The following is a 21010-nucleotide window of genomic DNA, read 5'->3' on the forward strand; positions in this document are numbered from 1 at the left end:
CAATTCCAGGTATAGGTATATACTCAAGAGAAATGAAAGCATGTATTCATACGCAAACTTGGACACAAATGTTTATTAGCTGCATTATTCTTAATAGCCAAAAAATGGAAACCACCCAAATCTCCATCAATGTTATATCAATGGATACAATGTGGTATATCCAGATGGATGATATTAATATTATTGGAAAATGGATTATCCCATTCCAATATTATAATGGAATAACATTCATTAATAAAAAGAAATGAAATACTGAGACCTGTTACAACATGGATGAATCATGGAAACTTCATGCTAAGTGAGAGAAGCCAGTCACAAAAGACTGCGTATTTGTCTGATTCCATCATATGAAATGCTTGGATTAGCAAATCCATAGATATAGTAAGTAGATTCATGGTTGTCTAGGGCTGGAGGGATTGGGGGGGGAGGGGAAGTGAGCAGTGGTTGCCAATGGGTACAGGTTTTCTTTTGGGGTTGACAAAAACATTCTAAAATTGATTGTGGTGTTGGTTGCACAACTCTGTGACTATACTAAAACCAACTGTATTGCAAACTGTAAATGAGTGAGTTACATGATATGTGAATTATACCTTAATAAAGTTGTAACAACTAATAAAGTTGTAACAAGTGATGGAGTGAAGGAAGAGGAGGAACAGGGAGCATTCTCTTTAAATATGTAATATTAAGCACACTCTTTTATCCCTCCCCCAAATTCCAATGAAATGGTGATAAAAGATTTAAAAAAAAAGACATAATCCCATGTGGACAAATACTATAAGAAAAGAGAGCACATCAAAGGGGAGATGTCAACACAATTTTGGATGCTGGAAACTAGAGGCCTTAGTGTCACCTTATCCTAGCAGACTGAGGAAAGCTGAAGACCAAGCCTACATGTAGGAAAAGACAAGATGGAATACTTTCACTCCAGAAACCTCCAGAAAGCCTCAGAAATTGGAGGCATCAGTTAATTCTGAAGAAATTGGAGGCATAAATTAATTTTGAAGACCAGGATATGGAATAAGGCTGGAAACTGGAGTGCTGGTTGAAAGGTTACATAGGGGGGAATTAAATCCACTTCCTAAACCCATGAAGCTAGGCTACACAGTCCACTCCCATCCCCCCTCTGCTGACTTTGCTCAAGAGAGACAGATGGTTTCCTCTTTTTATATTTTTTTAATTTTTTAATTTGTTTAATGTTGATTCATTTTTGAGAGACAAAGAGAGCCAGAGTGAGTGGGGGAGGGGCAGAGAGAGCGAAACACGAATTCGAAGCATGTTCCAGGCTCTGAGCTGTCAGCACAGAGCCTGACGTGGGACTCAAACCCACAAACTCGGAGATCATGACCTGACCTGAAGTCAGACACACAACCGGCTGAGCTACCCAGGTGCCCCATTTTTATTTTTAATTTTTTAAAATTGAGGTGTGACACACAACATTAGATTAGTTTCAGGTACACAACATAATGATTCCATATTTTTATACATTGTGAAATAATAACAATAAGTCTAGTTAACATCCATCACCTTGCATACTTACAATTTTTTTTTCTTCTGATGAGAACCAATAAGTGGTTTCCTTTCTGCAGAAGTGGCAGGTCTCAGACTCTGGGCTCAGGACTTGGGGATCTAAGACCAAGAATAGGGAGGAGTGAGATGGTCAAATGAAAACAGGAGAATTGAATACAATGTCAATATTAAAAGGTAAAATCTAGAAATCTCACAGAAAATAAAACAAGATGGCATAGAGATGGAAAATAAGAAAAAAGACAAGAACATTGGAGGATCAATTCAGATGGTCAAACATCAGAATAGAAGTTCTATGGATAGGTGGGTGGAAAATGAGATCAAAGAAAATGGAGAGAAGAATATAAATATAAAAGAAATAATGCATGAAAACATCCCAGAACATAAAAGAATGTGTTTCTAAATTGAAAGGACCTACCAGGTATCCATCACTGTGAAATTGTATAACTCTAGGATTATGGAAGACAATGGAACAGTGCCTTCAAAGTCTAAGGAAAATTCTGCCTGACACAGAATTCCATACTTAGCAAAATTATTAGTTACGCGTGAAGGTAGAATGTAGACCAAGAAAAAGAAAGTCATGTCATCTAAAAAATGGGGATTCAACACCAGAGAGAAGCAAGCAAAATGCCCAGGATGTTAGTGAAGGGGAGCTGAGCTCTTGGTCCAGAGAGGAGAGAGAAGATAGCTACTTGACAAACAGGAACAGGGACAGGAGGAGGCCCAAAGTTAGAAAAGGGTGAAAGGTCAGAGGGGTGTGGAGGAGGGTGGCTGTGCAAGAGATTACTTGAGATGACTTGATAGAGGGTCTTCAGCCTTCAGTCCTTTAGGGATGAGCTAAATAAATAAACAGAACCAGTTAATAGCTCTACAGAAAACAAAGGGATCTAGAGGAGAAGAGGGGTAAATTTAGAGAAACATAATTGTAACGGTAGGGTCCTTCCAAACAACCTCATAAATCATTTTCCTCTTCTTCACCCAGGTTTTAAATAATTTGATTTAGGGGCGCCTGGGTGGCGCAGTCGGTTAAGCGTCCGACTTCAGCCAGGTCACGATCTCGCGGTCCATGAGTTCGAGCCCCGCGTCAGGCTCTGGGCTGATGGCTCAGAGCCTGGAGCCTGTTTCCGATTCTGTGTCTCCCTCTCTCTCTGCCCCTCCCCTGTTCATGCTCTGTCTCTCTCTGTCCCAAAAATAAATAAACGTTGAAAAAAAAAAAATTAAAAAAAAAATATGGTTTAAATAATTTGATTTAAAAAAAAAAAAGTAAAGAATTCAGATGAAGGACAAAATATCACTCTGTTTTTCTTCTTCATGACAAAGGTTTATTTGGCTAATGTAGTTTAGTTTTGAGAGCCAAATGGGCTTTGAACCTTAGAATTAGGCAGATTTTCCCACCTAGAGAGGGAAGTGCTCCAGGGAAAAGTTGCTCCTTGGCAACAAACAGCTTCCAGCAGGCAGAAGGATACAGGGCTGATCCAAGTCTACCACCCAGAGGAATCTGCCCCTCCCCTAGAGAGAAGCAAAGTAATAACCGAATAAAGGGGAAGAAAGAACACAGAAATATGTAGGGGAAATCCCACCTCACTGAAGAAAACATTAGGAGCAGAGAACAGGCTCCCCGCCCCCCCTTCCCCACCCCCCCCCCCCCCCCGCACTAACAATACCAACATAGCAATTTCACCAGAAATTATAATAGAGCAATGTAAGAAGTGTGAGGGACTGCAGGTGTTTATTTTAGTGAAGACATTAAGACAGCTAAATCCCCATCTTTTTTAAAAAATAATTTTTTAATGTTTATATTTATTTTTGAGAGACAGAGCAAGAGGCCAAGTGAGGGAGGGGCAGAGAGACAGGGCGACCTAGGATCTTAAGTGGGCTCTGTGCTGACAGCAGAGAGCCTGATAAGGGGCTCAAACTCACCAACTATCAGATCATGACCTGAGCCGAAGTTAGACACTCAGCGGTCTGAGGCACCCAAGGGCCCCTAAATCCACATCTTTATAATAGAAATTCAATACATACAGTGTTAAAATGGCAAGTCAAGAAATGACAATAAAACATATTAGGTGGCAATAAGTAGCCCAAAAAATAGCTAAAACAGCTCCAAGTGTTGAACAAGACAGTGTTGGGGAGGAAAGTCTGGGATGAGGAGATGGAGAGAGAGAACTCCTGTCTTTTGATACCAAGAGTTGTTAGTGCTGCTGTTGGACTTTTAAGATGTGGGTTAGGTTGGAACATATGAAATTGTCAGTATTTGGACATTTATGGCTTTTTAAAAAGGCAATTCCATATGTTCATATAATTCAACCTAAAAATTTAACAGAAATTTAACTCAAAAAACCTTTTTAATGAAAGGAAAAGAAATTCAACCCCCCCCCCCCCCCCCAGGAAACTTCTCTGTCCCTTTCTCTTAGTCTGGTTTGTGTGCTTCCCTGGGCCCCCCTCACAGCTGTGCTCATGTGCTCGCACCTACCTGGTGTTTCCACAGCATTGCAGTCATCTGTGGGCCTGTCTCCCCTGCTGGTCATCACTAATTTGAGGGGAGGCCTCTGTTTATCGGTGGGGGGGGGGGGGGGGGGTCTGCCAAGCAACAGGCACAGGATAGGACTCCAGTATTTTCTCGTTTTTAAAAACATTTTTTAGGGGCGCCTGGGTGGCTCAGTCGGTTGGGCGGCCGACTTCAGCTCAGGTCATGATCTCGCGGTCCATGAGTTCGAGCCCCGCATCGGGCTCTGTGCTGACAGCTCAGAGCCTGGAGCCTGTTTCAGATTCTGTGTCTCCCTCTCTCTGACCCTCCCCCGTTCATGCTCTCTCTCTCTGTCTCAAAAATAAATAAATGTTAAAAAATAAATAAATAAAAATAAATTTTTTTAACATTTATTTATTTTTGAGAGACAGAGAGAGACAAAGCATGAGCAGGGGAGGAGGAGGGGCAGAGGAGAGAAGGAGACACAGAATCCGAAGCAGGCTCCAGGCTCTGAGCTGTCAGCACAGAGCCCTATGCAGAGCTCAAACCCACAAACCATGAGATCATGACCTGAGCCAAAGTCGGACACTTAACTGACTGAGCCACCCAGGTGCCCCAGGATTCCAGTATTTTCTAAATGACTGTGTTAACAGTGCTTGCTGAGTGCCTGGATCAGTGGCATCCTTTCCCAGGTGTTTAAAATAATCCTTTAGTAGTCTATCTTAGGATTTCACTCAGAATCACATAAAGCACACTACTTTGAAGTTTATAGAATCCATTACTGTATTTTTAGGAAAAAAAAAACAAGTTTAAAAACAAAAACCCATTTTCCCATCCTTGGATCTCCAGCTGCTCACCATGATGCACAGTACCTCTGCAGATTCTTGCAGAAGCTGGGATGTCCTGTGTCTGCGTCAGGAGACCTGACCTCCCTGGGGAGCTCCACAGGCAGTCATTGAGCAGCTCAACTCTGGGGCTGCAGATCTGGAGACGAGGATGTAAATGATGCCCTGTCCCCTCCTACTAATGACACAGAACTTCAACAAATCAGCTTTGCATCCCTAAGTGCACGGCTCATAGTATCTAACTAAATAAGATAGTGCCTGAAGCTGTAGTGTTAGTGGACAAATTAAATGAGATCATGCAGGTAAAACACTGAATGCAGGAAGCATTCAGATGTGTTTCTGCTACTCTCTGACATACATTTTCTCCAGTCTGGACTTCGTTTTCCTTTTATCAATGTTTGTTCTATGATTTTCAGCCCAAAGATCATTTTTTGTTCTATAAACAATGAAGATGAACAGAAGTGAGGAGCTCTGATTTTGTGTGTATTATTGGCCAGAACACAAGAATCCCTCCACATATCAGACCCACACATGCCCCCACCTGTTGCAGGACTTAACTCTGAAAGTAATTTTATGGTTATTGTTGCCCCGAGCTCTTCTTATAAGCTCATAGGAATTAAAGCCTGCATAACACCGGTTTTGCCTCCCATCTCTGGCTTCAAGCACTCATTTCTGTCTTTTGTAAGTGTCTTCTTTTTTAAAGTTTATTTATTTATTTTGGGAAGGATGGAACACAGAGAGGAGAGGGAGGGAGAATCCCAAGAATCCAAGCCCTGATGCAGGGCTGGAACCCACGAACTGTGAGATATGACCTGAGCCAAAGTCAAGAGTTGGACGCTTAACTGACTGAGCCACCCAGGCACCCCTCTGCTGGTTATGTTCTAAATAAGCAGCTAAAATAAACAGCTAATAAATAATAATAATAAAATAAAATAACAGCTAATTAGAAAAACCCTGTGTGTGTGAAGGTGTTTATGGAAACATAGTACAAAAGAAGAAGCACCAGCTTCCACTCAAAGGAGCAACTCTAATCATGAGACTTTCTTACAGTCTGCCTAGCCAGCAACAGAGATGATGGTTTGGGCCCTGGATAACTTCTGGACATCCCTTCAATCATACTGTATAACCAAATGGCCACTCATCTAAGTGGACCATCTGGATAAGGAAGGACCTAGAGCTCTGCCATTCCCTAGCTGGGGAGCATGGAGGCATCCCTTCTCTCTGAACCCCTGCTTCTCATCTATAACATGAGGACATTGGACTAAGTGATTGCAAAGGTCAGCTGTTTGACAAAGGTTTACCATTTTAAGTATAGACTTAGGGCTTCTCCTGACAACTAACGTTTGATCTAATGTAAAACACAGTATCTTATTAAAGGAAGCACAGGAGAGTTCAAAAAAAAATTTTCCAGATTAAGCAAAATGTAAACTTTCCATATCTTGCCATGTTTGCCTTTACATATTTATAAAGTTCTCTTTTTCTAAGTATTCATTCCTCTGCAATGAGACCCCCATCAAGTCTTTTTTTAAATCTATTGTTCTCTTTCCCCGGTAGATGGCACTCCATTGCCACTTTAATTACCTGCTGCCTACAAAGTGCAGATAGTCTAGAAAATAAACAGAGTGAAGAGCATGTGGGAACGTTTATCAAACACCGATAAATAAGAGGAACTTGATGTTAAGCATCCACCTAAAATATTCACTGATTTTTCTAAAATTTAAACAATTAGGTTCTACATAGAAGGTGTCGTAATGAAATTAGAACGTTTTGATGTGGACATGTCAGATTGTGTTGTACGTTGAAATTGAGTACTATCCTTCAAAATGAGGAAACTTTGAGGGGCACCTGGGTGGCGCAGTCGGTTAAGCGTCCGACTTCAGCCAGGGCACGATCTCGCGGTCCGTGAGTCCGAGCCCCGCGTCGGGCTCTGGGCTGATGGCTCAGGGCCTGGAGCCTGTTTCCGATTCTGTGTCTCCCTCTCTCTCTGCCCCTCCCCCATTCATGCTCTGTCTCTCTCTGTCCCAAAAATAAATAAACGTTGAAAAAAAAAAAATGAGGAAACTTTGAAATTACAGCTGTTCAAATGACGCTGCCACCCTGCTATTTCAAAAAACATTTAGAAAATCATTCTCTGGCAAATAATCTCATGATCAGTTTCTAGCCTACATGAGAAAAAAACTCTTGCCTGCTTTTAACAATCCCTTCCCAATAGCACCATCTTCCTTGATAATCCTCACATTCAAGAGTTGTTTGGGGATTTTTCCCCCCTTGGAAAGGCTATTTCCAAATATTCCACACTTGATGAAATTTGACCATTCACTTTTAATTATTTTGGAAAGAAAAGAACTCATCCACTTATTGCTTCATTTTCAGCCATGTGTTCTGTCTCCCAGCTGGCTGCTTTTGCCATGGTGTTGGGGCTGGAAGGTAGAGCATGGCCCATATTGTAGGAAGAATTTATTCTAGTACACTGGCAAGCAAAAGCCAGTAAATGAAATGGGAAAGTCCTCTAGCAGTGGGAAACATGAGCTCAGAAATTTGAGTTTAACTTCTGAGAAAAGTAAGAAGGTGAGCAAAGATCTCACCAGCCTTGGGTCACGAAGACCCAACCCCTGCTTCAAGCCTGGCAGTTGAATAGGAACCCCGTTACTATCCATATAGGTGTTACCAGGATTGGCCTTGCTGCCTTAGCCCAGAGTTCCTGGAACAGGCCTGGCTATCTGATACCCTTGGAGCTAAAACCATCCCTAGCTGTTACCTGAATGCATTCCTGTATCCCTACTGGCAGCGAAGCCCTGAAGTGTTTCCCTGGGAAATCCATCCCTGGTTCTTTACACATTGCCAGCTAGCCCCTTTAATGCATGGGTTAATGCACAAACATGTAACACCCAGCCCAACCAACAACCACCTCAAATCTGACTGATGTGTCCTTACCCGCTCTCATCTCAGATGTTGGATTCCAAAAACTTTATACTAAATCTACTAAAATCTACCTCAAACCCTGCTTATTATTATGGTGATATTCTTTCCCCCACTGCTGTTAGCATCTGTAAACTCCTGGGATTGGGCACCCTGGCTTCTCCAGGTAAGAGATGGACCCCACAGCCCCTATGCCCACCCCATTAACCCACTTCCCTGTGCCTGGAGAAAGGATCAACATCTTGCCCTAACTCCCTTATTTCTCACAGCTGAGTTCATCCTGAACTTGCATGATCTTCTAGACTTCTGGTTACTGTGAACGATTAAGTTTCCTAGTTGCCTAATCCAGTTCGAATTGGGTTTTCAGTGATTTGCTCCTGTAGCTCCCTCTGGTGGTGGAAGCTTCACCCACAGGCCAGGATACAAACGTAGTTTTGATGGTCTACTGGTTTATGGTTCAGTGGCTTTCTATGGCTATGAGGATGCAGTTTCAGTTAAACAGTAGGGGAATGCCCTGACTCCCAGGTTAGGCTTCCTTGGACAAACATTCACTGACTCTGAATGACTTTCATATTAATCTTCAACATGTTTTCTCCACAGCCTGATAGCAACTGCCATGGGAACTGGCAAACTAGGATGACAAGGGCAATTCTATCAAGAGCCTCTATTTCTACAGGATTATGTAAAATTTTCTTTTTCCTAATATTTATTTAGCAGGTACTCTATGCTGGTCCCTCTTCTAAGCACTTTTCTTGTAATAACTTATTTAATTCTTAAAACAACTCTATGGGAATATTATGATTATTATCCCCATTTTACAGAAGAAGAGATAGCCATAGGTTGCCTCAAATGCCACAAGCCAGAAAGGACAACAAATATTCATCTTTTAGTTTCATGCACACAAGTTGGTGAATCAAATGAGCTGTTGAGTCCATAAAGAGGCACCAGACTTACAGCAGTGGCCAAAGCAAGTCTTTTTGCAGGAGCTATGGAACCCAAGAAGAGATGTTTGACCTGTGGGGGACACTGTTACCAAACTTCAGTCAGAGATTTTAAGCCAGGACTTCTAGGAGGTTAATCAGTAACATATGGATAAGGACCAGCTTCCAAACCAACTTAGGAACACAGAAGAGAAAGGATCTAGAAATGCATAGAACATCTGAGATGGACCAACACTGTGGTCTTCCAATAGACTGAGCAACCATACCAGTTTTTCTGGGACTGAGGGGTTTCCCACCATGTGGAAATTTTAGTGCAAACACCAGGGAGCTTCCAGAAAAACAGAGACATGCTGGTCACTCTATTGTCCAAAGAAGTGAGATTTACTTTCAACTACTAGAAGTGCCAGGGGCCTCCTATATCTCCTCAAAGTTCACAATGCTCCTGATTTCGTTGGCTTCCATCTTCCTTCAATATTCAAACAGGGATGGGATCTATGCATCAAGCTATATGTTACCTTCTGAGGGCTTCTCTGGGTGTTTTAGGACAAAAGAAGGAAATCCTTGGCTTCTTACAAATAGTAATAAACTTGTTACCCCCAAAATGGAACTAGCAGGATTTTTTTTTAAGTTTGGATATAAAGGAGTTCAGAACATGCTACCCCAAAATATGCCACTTTGGCATATTGATTATTTTGAATTAAATGCATTTCAAAAACAATAGGTGCAAAAAGGCACTCTGACCTTCTTTCTTCTTCCTGAAAACAGGGGATTAATTTCCCATGTGAAGGGTGCCTTCACTGTACCAGAGGAAGAAACATTCTTATCACCAGAGACGGAGTCAAGGCCAAGAGAAATCTGTAAAAACAGACCTTGTTAAAATAACTCTTATTTTCCTTTTCTCCCCATATATTTTAGTAAACTTCCATATTTTCCAGTTGTTGTTCAAGCCAGTATATGACCATTTCTTTCGATCTTCATTTTTCTTGTGATAGTTCCTACATATAAATGAAATCCTGTTTATCTGTCTTATGTCAATCCCACCTAGGAGGGTGGAGGAAATTTTTATGGCCCCAACAGATGACAAATGAAATTCAGATCTCTAAAAGATTGGGAACACTAGGATGGGTGTGAAGGAAGGAAGTAGTGTCACACTGTGAATGACCCTCAGGTCCCTGTTAGCCAATAAAATGGTAGCCCAAGTGGACCATGAGTCTGAGTTGGTACAGCAGTTGTTATACACAGCAATGCTTATGGGTACTTTTAGAGAAAACAATGAATAAATAACCTTGATTAAAATAAATACATGACTGAAAGAATTGAGAAACAGAAAGCCAATTTGATATAGCCAAGTGGTTTATTTAGCTTTTCTTCCATCTTGCCAAATCTAAAATACTCGTAAGAACCAAGAAGAAAAATAACTAGTCCCTGATTTTCTTATCTCCTTTTTGTACCTTAACTCATTAGATTTCAAATGACAAGCCTCCCTGAGTTTGGGTAGACACAAATAGTCCTGTAAATGAAGGGACCTGCCAAGGACTTGCCTCCAGGAGAGCCAGCCCTGGTCCTTCATTAAGACCTACCACCCATGTCCCACCCAGCTGCAGTTTCAGACAACTGTCCCAGAACCTGAGCATTTTCAGTTTGCCATGCTTGAATCCATCTTCTTCTGAATCTTGACTTTTGGCTTAGATCTCTTCATTTAATCCTGTGTTTAGCCCCTGTAGACATGATGTTTAAACATCTTCAATCATCAAGGTTTTAGCTTCAGACTTTGTCTTGGTTTGTCCTTTGGGTTCCTCAGGTCCCCTATGAGCTCTGATAGGCACTCACAAAATCAAGTCCACTCCCCAGTAAGTCAGATGGACAATATTGGCCAGGAGTCAGGCCTGAGATTCAGACACTCTAGAAACTGGCACTAACTGTTCAATACCATGGACCTCAGTATTTCCATATTAAAATGGAGTGATCCCTGCCCTTGCCCATCATTAGGGTATTCAGACTCCTCAGAACAACCTCATAAACCTATGAAGAAGAGTGTTGTGATACTAAGAACCTCTTTCTATACAACATTACCCTTGCCTATGTTTAAAAATAGTCTCTTTGATTTCAAGCTTAAAAAACAAAACAAAGCAGGCTCCTGGCTGGCTTACTTGGAAAAGCATGTGACTCTTCATCTTGGGATCACGTGTTAGAGTCCCACGTTGGTTACTAAAAATAAATAAACTTAAAAAAAAAAAAAAAGCAAAAAACAGGCAATGCTGAGCCAGACAAGTAAAGCAATTATAAGGCTTTAAGTAAATATTTTGAATTGTTAAAAAGAAAGATACTGTTTAAAACTGATTCCCACATTTGATTTCTATTCATGCCTCCAGCCTAGAACCAATCAGCAGTACAGCATTAAGAAACCACTGATAAACCCCATTTGGTATAATAAAACGATGACCATCATTATTACTCCAAGAAAGAGGACACAGGAAGTAAAGACATCACTGCCTAGAGAATTGCTAAACAGGATTAATAGGAATGATCCAGGCAATTCCATTTTTCTAGTATCAGTGAAACCATATCTCTTGCTTAGCACTTTCTCCAGAAGTGTCTGAGTCAGACTTTGGTATCCTAGAGGTCTGGTTTTGTGCTAGTGCTCACATGCTCAGGTTCAGAAATAAGCTTCCTGTTGGAAAGAGTCATCCAAGCAATGAGACAAGCTTTTTGATTGAATACCCTGTATAGCCGCCTGTGACTCTTTCTTCCATTTGCTTTGCCTCCTTTATGTCTCTTTGAGAAAAAATTCATTCAATCTTTTTAAATAGAACACATCTGCTTAACCCTGCCCAAAAGAAACTTCTACTGTCCTATTTATTTTAATAGCCATGTGATCTACTAATGCACATTGAACAGCAGATATTAAACAGAAGAAATCTCCCCCTAGTCGTGCTTTACCCATTAAACACATGTGAATCTGTGATGATCTCGGCTTTCCTTGTGCCTGATGACTAATTGAGTTTAAGACAGTGGCTGTCAAATGCTGGAAAAGGAATGATTTATGCTAAGGATATTTTTGGTTTCTGATATACCCAGCTTCGGAGGGAAGAAAAGAAGCCGTTACTGTATCAGGATTGTGACAATAGGCAGTTTCTAACAATGGGATCGCCCTCCTACAACCCGCCAGTCTATTAACTGAAAGCATCGAGTTCCCATCTTTGCTTTCACCCCCTGATCCTGGGCAGGCGATTTTGTAGATTTTTATTTGCATTTGTTTCAGCTGCAACATTTATTCTATTCCCGGTTATCCTTTCCTGAGATCTTCCTGAAGCTGCCACTGGGAACCATGGAAATAAGAGATAGCCTCTGTGAAGAACCAGCTGCTGGGCCCAGCCCACCATTCAGATGTTATGTGTCCCAGCCTGGCCCCTCTCTCAGCAACAGCAACTCAGGAACACTCTAGCTATTCACGGAGGAAACCCATTTCCTGCCAGTAACTTGATTACCCTTGTTCTCACTTGGGACTCTGAAATGGCAGTAGGTGAATAAAAATTGGAGGCTGATGTGTATGAACTAGGTTTATAATACCACCCTCTTGGGGTGTGGGAGTGAGTAGAATAGGGCAGGTGGGACTAATTTTGAATTGTTTTAACATACACAGAGTGCACAGCTCAGAGCCAAAACTATGTTGACCTGTAAGTTTTAGAAATACTAGTAACATCTACATGATGAATTTTGGTGACTGTATATCTGCCTGACTTTATCACAAGGATAATTTAATCATAGCCAGATTTGAAAGACTAACATGGGTCACAGTGGGAAGAGACTTCTGAGTTTTTTTGACATTGCTTCACTGGATCTTCTGCTGCCTCTAGGAGTTGTCTGTTTCGGGTTCAGGAACAGCATCGCCCACTGCCATCTGCAAATCTCCTCCAGGCTTTACTGCTCTCTGGGGCGGGGGTGGGGGGTGGTCAGTCCTGCCCCAGGTAACTGTCAGAGTGCCCTCTAGTCAGCTCACTGTCCATACCCCACTCACTGGCACTCACAGCCCCAGACACTGACTCCTACAAGATTTTTCTGATACCGTGTTAGATGGGTCTTTAGTGATGTGCATAGAAATGGAGGCAAAATGCCTCCATGGAGTTATATACCCAGGAGTGAAGCATTCAAAGGACAAGTACTCACATTTAAGGGTAAGAGTGGGAAATAGTTTTCCTCTCACCTCCCTCTTCTTTCATGCTCTACCCTTCCAGTCTGCCCTCAGGTGGCCAGTGCCTCCAAGCTGCCTCCACAGTTCTGCAGCTCCTCTCCATACTGTCTTCTCCCTATGAGGGGCCCCACTCTTTTCCCTTTCCCCAACAATGCTGCTCAGAACATCTATCAGCAAGAATCATGTGATTGGGTTGTGACTCTCAGCTGTAAGAGATAGACACTCATCTCACACTTAAACCACAAAGGAAATTCACATAGATGGGAAGTTCAAGGGGAAACTAACTCCAAGAATAGCTGGATCCAGGGGTTTAGACAGTGTCTTTGGAACTCTAGAGCCATTTCTCAGCTCTGCCATTTTTGGTCTCAGTTTCATTTTAAGATGCAGGCTCCCTATGTGTTAGCAAAGAGGATCACAGGAAGCTCTATACTACCTTGTCCTTCCAGCTAGTGGTCCAAATACAAACCCCAGGGCCCACTCTGGTTGACCTAACCTAATCACGTATCATCCCTACATCATTTCTTATAGCCAGGTGGATTGCGGATTTTGATTAGTCAGCCTTGCGTCCTATACTGACCCTAAAGCACTTGGAAAGATCTCCCCACTGAAAATAGGAGTTTTGTTGCCACAAAGAGGTGGGTCAAGAGGCATGCAGGGCAAACACAATGATAGCTATGATAATAGTCCTCTACACTGATAACAATGCTTCCACCCAGATGAATAGGTCCATAATTGAGAAATCTCCTCCATTAATAACAGGCTAGTAGGATTCATGACCTTTTAGAACCATTCCAATCATATTTCGTGCCTGTGGCTGTTAATTGCAGCCATATATAACTCCCGCAAAATACAATTATAAGTGTAATCCGTGGACTATTCCTTTTAGAACTGACCCTGCTTGGACATCATCCTCTAAAGCAACAATGTTCAAATTTGTTTTTAAGTGCCATGACTTTCTTCAACTAAAATTGTATGTAAATTCTGATGTATAGAATAGAAGCAAGCTGCTCTACTTACAGCTGACAGTTGGAATTGCTGAAGCCTGGAGAGGCAGACACAGATATGGGGCCCAGCCCACTCCCACTCTGTGGCCCCTAGATTGCATCTTTGGAACCCTTGGGACTCCTAAAAGAAAGGTTTGCAAACAATAGATCCAACTGCTCTGGGCACCAGGCTCTTAGCTACAAATGTTAACTATCTCAGTTTCCTTACCATAACCATATGTGAAGGAACTCAATTATCACACCAACTCAGCGGAAAAACTGAGTCTCAGAAGAGTTAAGCAGCCTTCCCAAAGCCATACATCTAGGTCTATAAGTGGTAAAGCTAAATTCTAACCCAGTATTGCTTACTTCCAAACCAGTCCCCTTATCTCTATCCCATTAGAAACTTGGCACATAGGGCAGAACACTAATTGAAAAAAGCAGGACACAAAGTTATATATGTCTAATGTGATCCTACCCATTTAAAGATATAAATGTGTGATTAAATTATTAGAATATTGAAAAGGAATATACTAAAGCATATTTTAACAAATCATCAGGGTTGGTAATTACATTGATTATGAGAATAATAGCTAAAATCTGAGTGCTTACTACATGTCAGAGACTTTGCTAAGGACATTACATAAATTGTCTCATTAAATCCTCATAGCAACCACTTGGGGCAGGTACCATAATTTTTCTCATTTTACAAAACAGGAAATAGTAAATGACTTGCCCAAAGTCATACAACTTGTGAGTTCTGGGCTCAAATTCAATTTCTAAAGACCTTGCTCATAACAATACACTCTGGTGCCTTTCACTAATAAAGAAAATGTACTTATTTTTTTAATCAAACAAAAAATTAAAGATTGAGATAAAATCAGATCTGAAACCAAATTTTCTTCAACACATGATTACCTAGCAAGACATGGGAGCTTCCTGGTGCATTGTCCACCATAAGGGTTAACATGGGTTTCCGAGCCTGTCAGCCTTCTTTGGGCCAAGTGCCTTCAGGGCACATCACCCTGCAACTATCCAGCCATGAGAGGTACCTTCCTTCATGCTGGCTCAGCTCATGCCCTCCCTGGGAACCCTCACTGGGTGGTCTGCTCCAGAACTAAGGTTACGTGACAGGGATCTAATCACTGTTGGTTTGAAACAGCCTGTCTATTTTCCCAGACTCTGATTTAGTACCCGCTTCTCTTCTATCCCCCTTTTGCTACCAAGTCTCTGGTTCATCTGCAGCAGAGCCTACGTTGCTCACTTGTAGGTAGTCTTCAAAGGATGGGCTGCAGAGGTCCACAAGTCACAGCCACAGCTTCAAAAATGGGCAGAAAAGGCAAAGTTGCCAGCATAATTTTCTGTTGACCAGCTAACTAGTCAGTTCCTGCCTGTCTCCTGAACTCAAGTCTGTGCCCTGACCGAGGCCCCAGCACCTCTTGGAAGAGTTGATTTCCCTGTAATGTGTCTGCTCTGAAAGCAGGTAGCTGGTGAGGTGCCTCTCTGGCACCTCCTTGTCTCTACCCTTGACTGTAACAATCCATGTGTCTTCAATGGGACACTGAGCTGATTATGCCTCCCTGAGATAATCAACACTGTCCTGTAAGCTAAGCAATTCTGAGAGCTGAATTTCTTTCTTTTTTTTATTTTTTATGTTTATTTATTTATTTTGAGAGTGGGGGAAGGGGCATAGAGAGGGAGAGAGAGAATCCCAAGCAGGCTTCGCACTGTCAGCTCAGAGCCCAACATGGGGTTTGAACCCATGAACCGTGACATCAGATGTGAGCCGAAATCAACAGCCAGATACTCAACCGAATGAGTCACCCAGGCGCCCCATGAGAGCTGGATTCCTGCATCCCTCAGGAATGGGGCTGACAGCTACTCTGTCAGCCAGCTCACAGCTGTTTCGGCCTGTGGCTTCTTTTTCCTGGAGTGGTAACACTGGTCCACCTGGAGCCCAGCTGTGGCACCTTAACTGTCAGAGATGGCTGGTCCAGAGCAAGTCTATGTGATTGATAACCCTCTGAGGATTCTAGTCTTTGGTGACTATGGACTTTCTCTGTCTCGTCTCAGGGCAACACAGTGTATTACAGCAATCCCCCAAATAGTATCCCTTGCAATAGTGTCCACTGAGACACTAACACATTGCAAAGGTGAGGAAAGTGTCTGTTATTAAATGGGTTTGGAAAATTCTGCCTCCATAACATTTATTGGAGAGTCACAACTCTCATTAGAATATTCAGGGGCTTGTGAAATCTTGCAATAAAGAAATCTGCTTAGTATGGCTATATCCAGTGTTGCCCAAACTTACGTATAAGGCCACAGCTCACTCCTTAGTCCCCCAGAATTCCTACTGACCTCACATTGGACACTGGTGTTCTAACGAGCACGGTCTGGAAAACCTCGGTGGCCTGAGAGTGGATCCAGTAATCATCCGGTTATGTCTCCAGCTAGCTCTACAAGAGTCACTTCCCTTATCTGGGTCTCAACTTCTTCACCTGTAAAATGGGGGTTAGATTAAAATTGTTTTCAGGGTGCCTGGGTGGCTCAGTCGGTTAGGTATCCAACTCTTGGTTTTAGTCCAGGTCACGATCTCACGGTTTGTGAGTTCGAGCCCCTCACCGGGCACTGTGCTGACAGCACGGAGCTTGCTTGGGATTCTCTCTCTCCTTCTCTCTTGCCCCCCTGCTCACACACACTCTCTCTCAAAACAAATAAGCTTAAAACAAAATTTTAAGACTTTTCCAGTGAATCCTGAAGGAACCCTAAAGGGTCCATGGATCTACCTTAGGTACTTTCTCAAGGGATAAAATAGAAGAGAGGTCAGCTTGGAGCCCTTGAAACCCCCTCAGCCACAACTAGCACAGCTTTGTTGGCAGCTATTTTACGTATAATCAAGTTTTCTTGGAAGAGATCCTCCAAAGAATACCTTTTGGAAGAGAAAGCAATGGGGAAGTGATAGAAGGGGAGGAAGAGTGTGAGGGTGTCCATTGCCTTCTTGTTCACCGACAGTGCTGACTTTCCCAGTTTGGTTATCAGTTTAACACCACTGTGCCACCCACCACATATGCACATACTCCCAGGTCCTCTGCTAACCAAAGGCTTGATGTGACATGATCTGACACCCTCATGCTACCGGCAAACCTCTACTCCCCAAGTGAAGCATACGAACTACCCAGCTGCTCATTAAAATGCAGATTCCTGGGCTTCACGTCAAACTTACTGAATCAGAATTCACAGAGAAGGGACTTAAGAATCTGCATTGTAATAAAATCCCCAGGAGATTCTTAGCTACTCTGAAGTTTCAGATCCACTGCTCAGATCTTGAGAGCTTGGAATTTTCCATCCCATGAGATATTTGATCCCCTCCCAGCTCTGGCACGATGCTAGAACTCGGTGACCACCCTTACCACAGCCGGGGTGCATGGGCCCAGGGAGAATCTCATACACATGCCCAGAGCATGCTAAGAGTGAGGCCTGGGGATGAAGGGCCAATATCGTTTGTTAGGAAAAGAAAGTCTGAAATGAACACAGAGAACTAAAACACTGAAGTGAAGGAGGTTGGAGCTGGAGAAGCAAAAAGCAAGCTAGGGAAGGTCTGTGTGGCCAAAACAAGAGAAAGTCTGGCTGAATTCCAGAGATACAGGGCAACACGTGGCTGGCTTTTGTTTTGTTCTTTTTAACTTGTTCTGGCTGGGTATTCGTGTATTACCAGCTGGGGTTGGCAGGGGCAGAACAGGTCCCTTAGAGAGATGACAGGGAAGTGGCAGATGGAAGTAGGCTCAGGATGAATTGTTTTCCTCCTTCCCTCCCCCTCCCCCAAAGTGCACGTTACCCCAGAGGTCACTGGGAAAGGATGAGCAGGCTTTTGGGACAGATCCTCCCTCATCCCCAAGTGCACTCTGTCTTTCTGAAGCTAAACAGCAGTCAGATGGAACCCACTCAACAAATAACAGCTAGAGAGCCTTCTGGGGTTCATGATCATGTGACAAGGTTAAAAAGCAGAGCAGGATGAAATCACCAGGGAAAGTCCCTAAATCCCAGCACCCAGTTTCTCTCTAGCAGGTTCTGGATTTTCTACCTTAGTGACATCAGTGGTCTCAGATTTCCATCAATCCTTCCTCCTCTGTCACATAAAGTATATGGCTAAGAGAATGGGCTTGGGTGTCAGACAGACATGGGGTTGAATCCTGGCCCTGTGGCTCACACTCTGGGAAGGTTAGGTAACTCCTAAAGCTAAGGGTGGGTAAGTGTTCTCGTTTGCATGGGGTATGATAATGGCAATGCATGCAACACTAAGATCCTTACAAAGATTCCGTGAAGCAGTGACTGGACAGTCCTGAGCACCAAGCTTCTTACGCATCTAGATTTTTATTATAATTTTTATTATATGCTGCAAGCCTCTACACAGGCTCTTTCAAATTCATGTAGCAGAGAGGGTTCCAAGCCTCCCGTGATGGTCAGAAGTTATTGAACTGAGCTGAAGGACAGGGAAAAGACAAGAGCCTGCAGAGAGGGGAAATGCAGGAACTCACATCTGCATAAATCAAAGGGAGCAGGGATTTGAAAGAGACATGGGTGCCTTTCACACTAGTTCCTCTACAATTCAGAGAGAGACGGGTTTTCTCGTTTGTTCTACTGAACCTGTAACACAAAGTGAAAAAGCAATAGCAAAAACCAACCGATTTTCCTCATAAAGAAGAAACAAACAAATACATATAGGATTCCAGGGTGCTTTCTGTGGAAGAAACACAGATAGGAATGAAAAGTTTGTGAAAAGGCACTCAGAAGGGATGTGCCTTCTCTGACCCCATCATGCTGCTCCTGCCCGTTCATTACTGCTTCTCTGCTAGTGCTGGTGGAGCCTCTGCCTTCCAGCCTGAGGTTCTGACAGGTTAACACACCTCAGAATCACCTGGGGGGCTTGGTCAACAAAGACTTCAGGGCCCACCCCCGAGTTTTCGATTGGGGGCCCAGAAGTGGCACCCAAGAGTTTGTATTTTTCACAGTTCCCAGTGGGGTTGCTGGCCAAGGTCCTCATTCTGAACAGCACGGGTCAAATTCCATCCCTCCTAAGCTACTGAACCCTTTTATGCCCCAGGTGGCTCATCTATAAATTGGGGATAAGCACATTTACTTCACAGGGTTCTTGTGAGGATTAGTTACCCCTCATAAAGTGCTTAGGATGCTTTCTGGAATTTATTAAGCCCTCAATAAATGTGAGCCATATAAGCCATAATCCCAGAGAAGGGGCTACAATCAGGATGCACTTTGCTATAAAATCCTTCATACTTGCTTTACAGAACTCAAGTCGTCCCTCAAAATGGGTTCTTTTCTCCTTGTGTTCATCACTACATTCATTCAAGCTTTATTAAAATTAACAGCACCTAAAATGTACTGAGCACCCAGTATGTACTAGGAACTAAGCAATTCACATGGGTTCTTTCTGTCACCTTCATAACAATCCTGTGAGATGGGCCGAACATCCTGCATTTGCAGATGAGGAGAACGAGAATGCCAGAGTACTTAAATATCTGAAATATCTTGCTCTGGGTCCCATAACTTCTAAGCAGCAAAACTGGGATTTGAGCCTCCTAATCCCATTTGACTACAGAGCCTATACCCTTCTCCACTCCAGACATAGCAAATAGGTTTCATCGCCCAGTCATCCCATCAGCTAATAGTCACCTGGAGTACAGCATTTTGAGGCATAAATATTGTGATTCAAGGGGACATTTTGCTGGAATTGATTAGAAATGTCTGGCTGCCATGCAGCTAGAGAAGCGGGTGTCAAAACATAGACCGGATATTTGCTGCCCCTGCATTTTGCTATGGCAACACAGATGGTGGTAAAGTTTTCCTAATTTTATTGGAGATTATATTTAAATACACGCAAATCAGGTGAATGCCCCCAGGAGTTACTAATGATTTCAGATCTGTAGTCGAGCTCCTCTGCCCACTGTAATTTAATTTACATGGTATTTCAGTGCACAATGAAGCAAATAGCCATGCGACTAAGCCACATCTGTAGATGGTCCAAAACCATTTTGTTGTTGTTGTTGGAGTTCCAGAAGGGATACAGTGCTTTAAAATTGTCAAGAGATTATGTGACATGATTGATAGATATTCTAGCAAGTTTCTGGAAGGTATGCAAGGATTTAAAGAGGAAAGAGACACTCCATCTTCAGGTGACACTGAAAAAGCACAGCTTTAACCTTCTGAAGTTGATTCCTGATTGTGTGAAGGTATTTTCCAATTCCCTTAAACCCATGGTTCTCAAATGTCAAGGCACAGGAAAAATTGGCATTAGGCAATCTGTTTAAAAAGCAGATCTCCAGTTGCCCTGGGAGATTCGAATGCAGACGGTCAGGGATAGAGCCAGGCAACCTGCTCATTAAACAGGTACCACAGAGTCTTAGGACCACACCTGGGAAACCCTGCCTTAAGCAATGCTCTAGAATAGCAGCTCCCCTTGTTTTTCAGTGTGAGGAAACCTTTTATTCAAAAAATTTCTCAGACGTCCCTTGATAGCAGCTGAGAAAATGCAGGATGGCCAAAAATTACAATTCATTTTGTATGATTATAGATAAATAGGTGTTTTATTTACCATAATGATATGTATATAGATATTTGAGAAAGAATAAGAACTCTGTATAAAAGATAGTGTTTAATCCATCTGTATGCAATGCTCAGTGCACATAGGGATTTCAAAGCTTTTGCAGATACTCTGCTAACCTTCCAGCCACCCCTCCCCCAATCCTGCCCACCCTGCCTGCAGATGTTCACAGGCCAAAGTGGAAAACCAATGACTGAAGTTTTGATTCCTGCCCACTCTTTAGTACAATTTCCCATTGGCATGTGGAAGAGACATCACCTACTGAGTGGGAGAGAAGAAAAGTCATATTCATCGAGCACTACAGTGACAGGAGTGGATCCATATTGGCCGATTTATATACATATTTTCATTTAAAAGCAGGAGTCCAATTCTTTCTTCCATCATCTGCATCAACAGAGTAGAAACCCAAATATGATTAATAAATTCTCATTTTACTGTAAAATCAAATATCACCACCTCTTATATCTCCATTCCAATTTTTATGCTTTTTGTGGCTAAAACTCACATTTGAAAATAATAGAGA

The 21010-nt window shown here is 42.6% G+C and overlaps 2 long non-coding RNA genes across 4 annotated transcripts in view; one reads left to right on the forward strand and one right to left on the reverse strand.

Moving 5' to 3' along the window:
* LOC147582514 (uncharacterized) overlaps positions 1-21010 on the forward strand; it is an 874254-nt gene that overhangs the window by 710933 nt on the left and 142311 nt on the right. The window lies entirely within an intron of this gene.
* Positions 1503-21010, reverse strand: part of LOC147582516 (uncharacterized) — a 188020-nt gene continuing 168512 nt past the window's right edge. For 2 of the 3 annotated variants that reach the window (XR_015249213.1, XR_015249214.1), the window contains 2 exons: positions 2920-3033; positions 1503-1626 (listed from right to left, as the gene is read on the reverse strand). This is a non-coding gene — a long non-coding RNA (uncharacterized LOC147582516). Of the gene's footprint in view, positions 1627-2919; positions 3034-6891; positions 20872-21010 lie in introns of those variants that run through there. The other variant, XR_015249215.1, reaches the window with a different exon arrangement.

The sequence above is a fragment of the Puma concolor genome, chromosome A3 (genome assembly GCF_028749965.1).
Source record: "Puma concolor isolate L17-30 chromosome A3, mPumCon1.1.hap2, whole genome shotgun sequence".
NCBI classification, from domain to species: domain Eukaryota; kingdom Metazoa; phylum Chordata; class Mammalia; order Carnivora; family Felidae; genus Puma; species Puma concolor.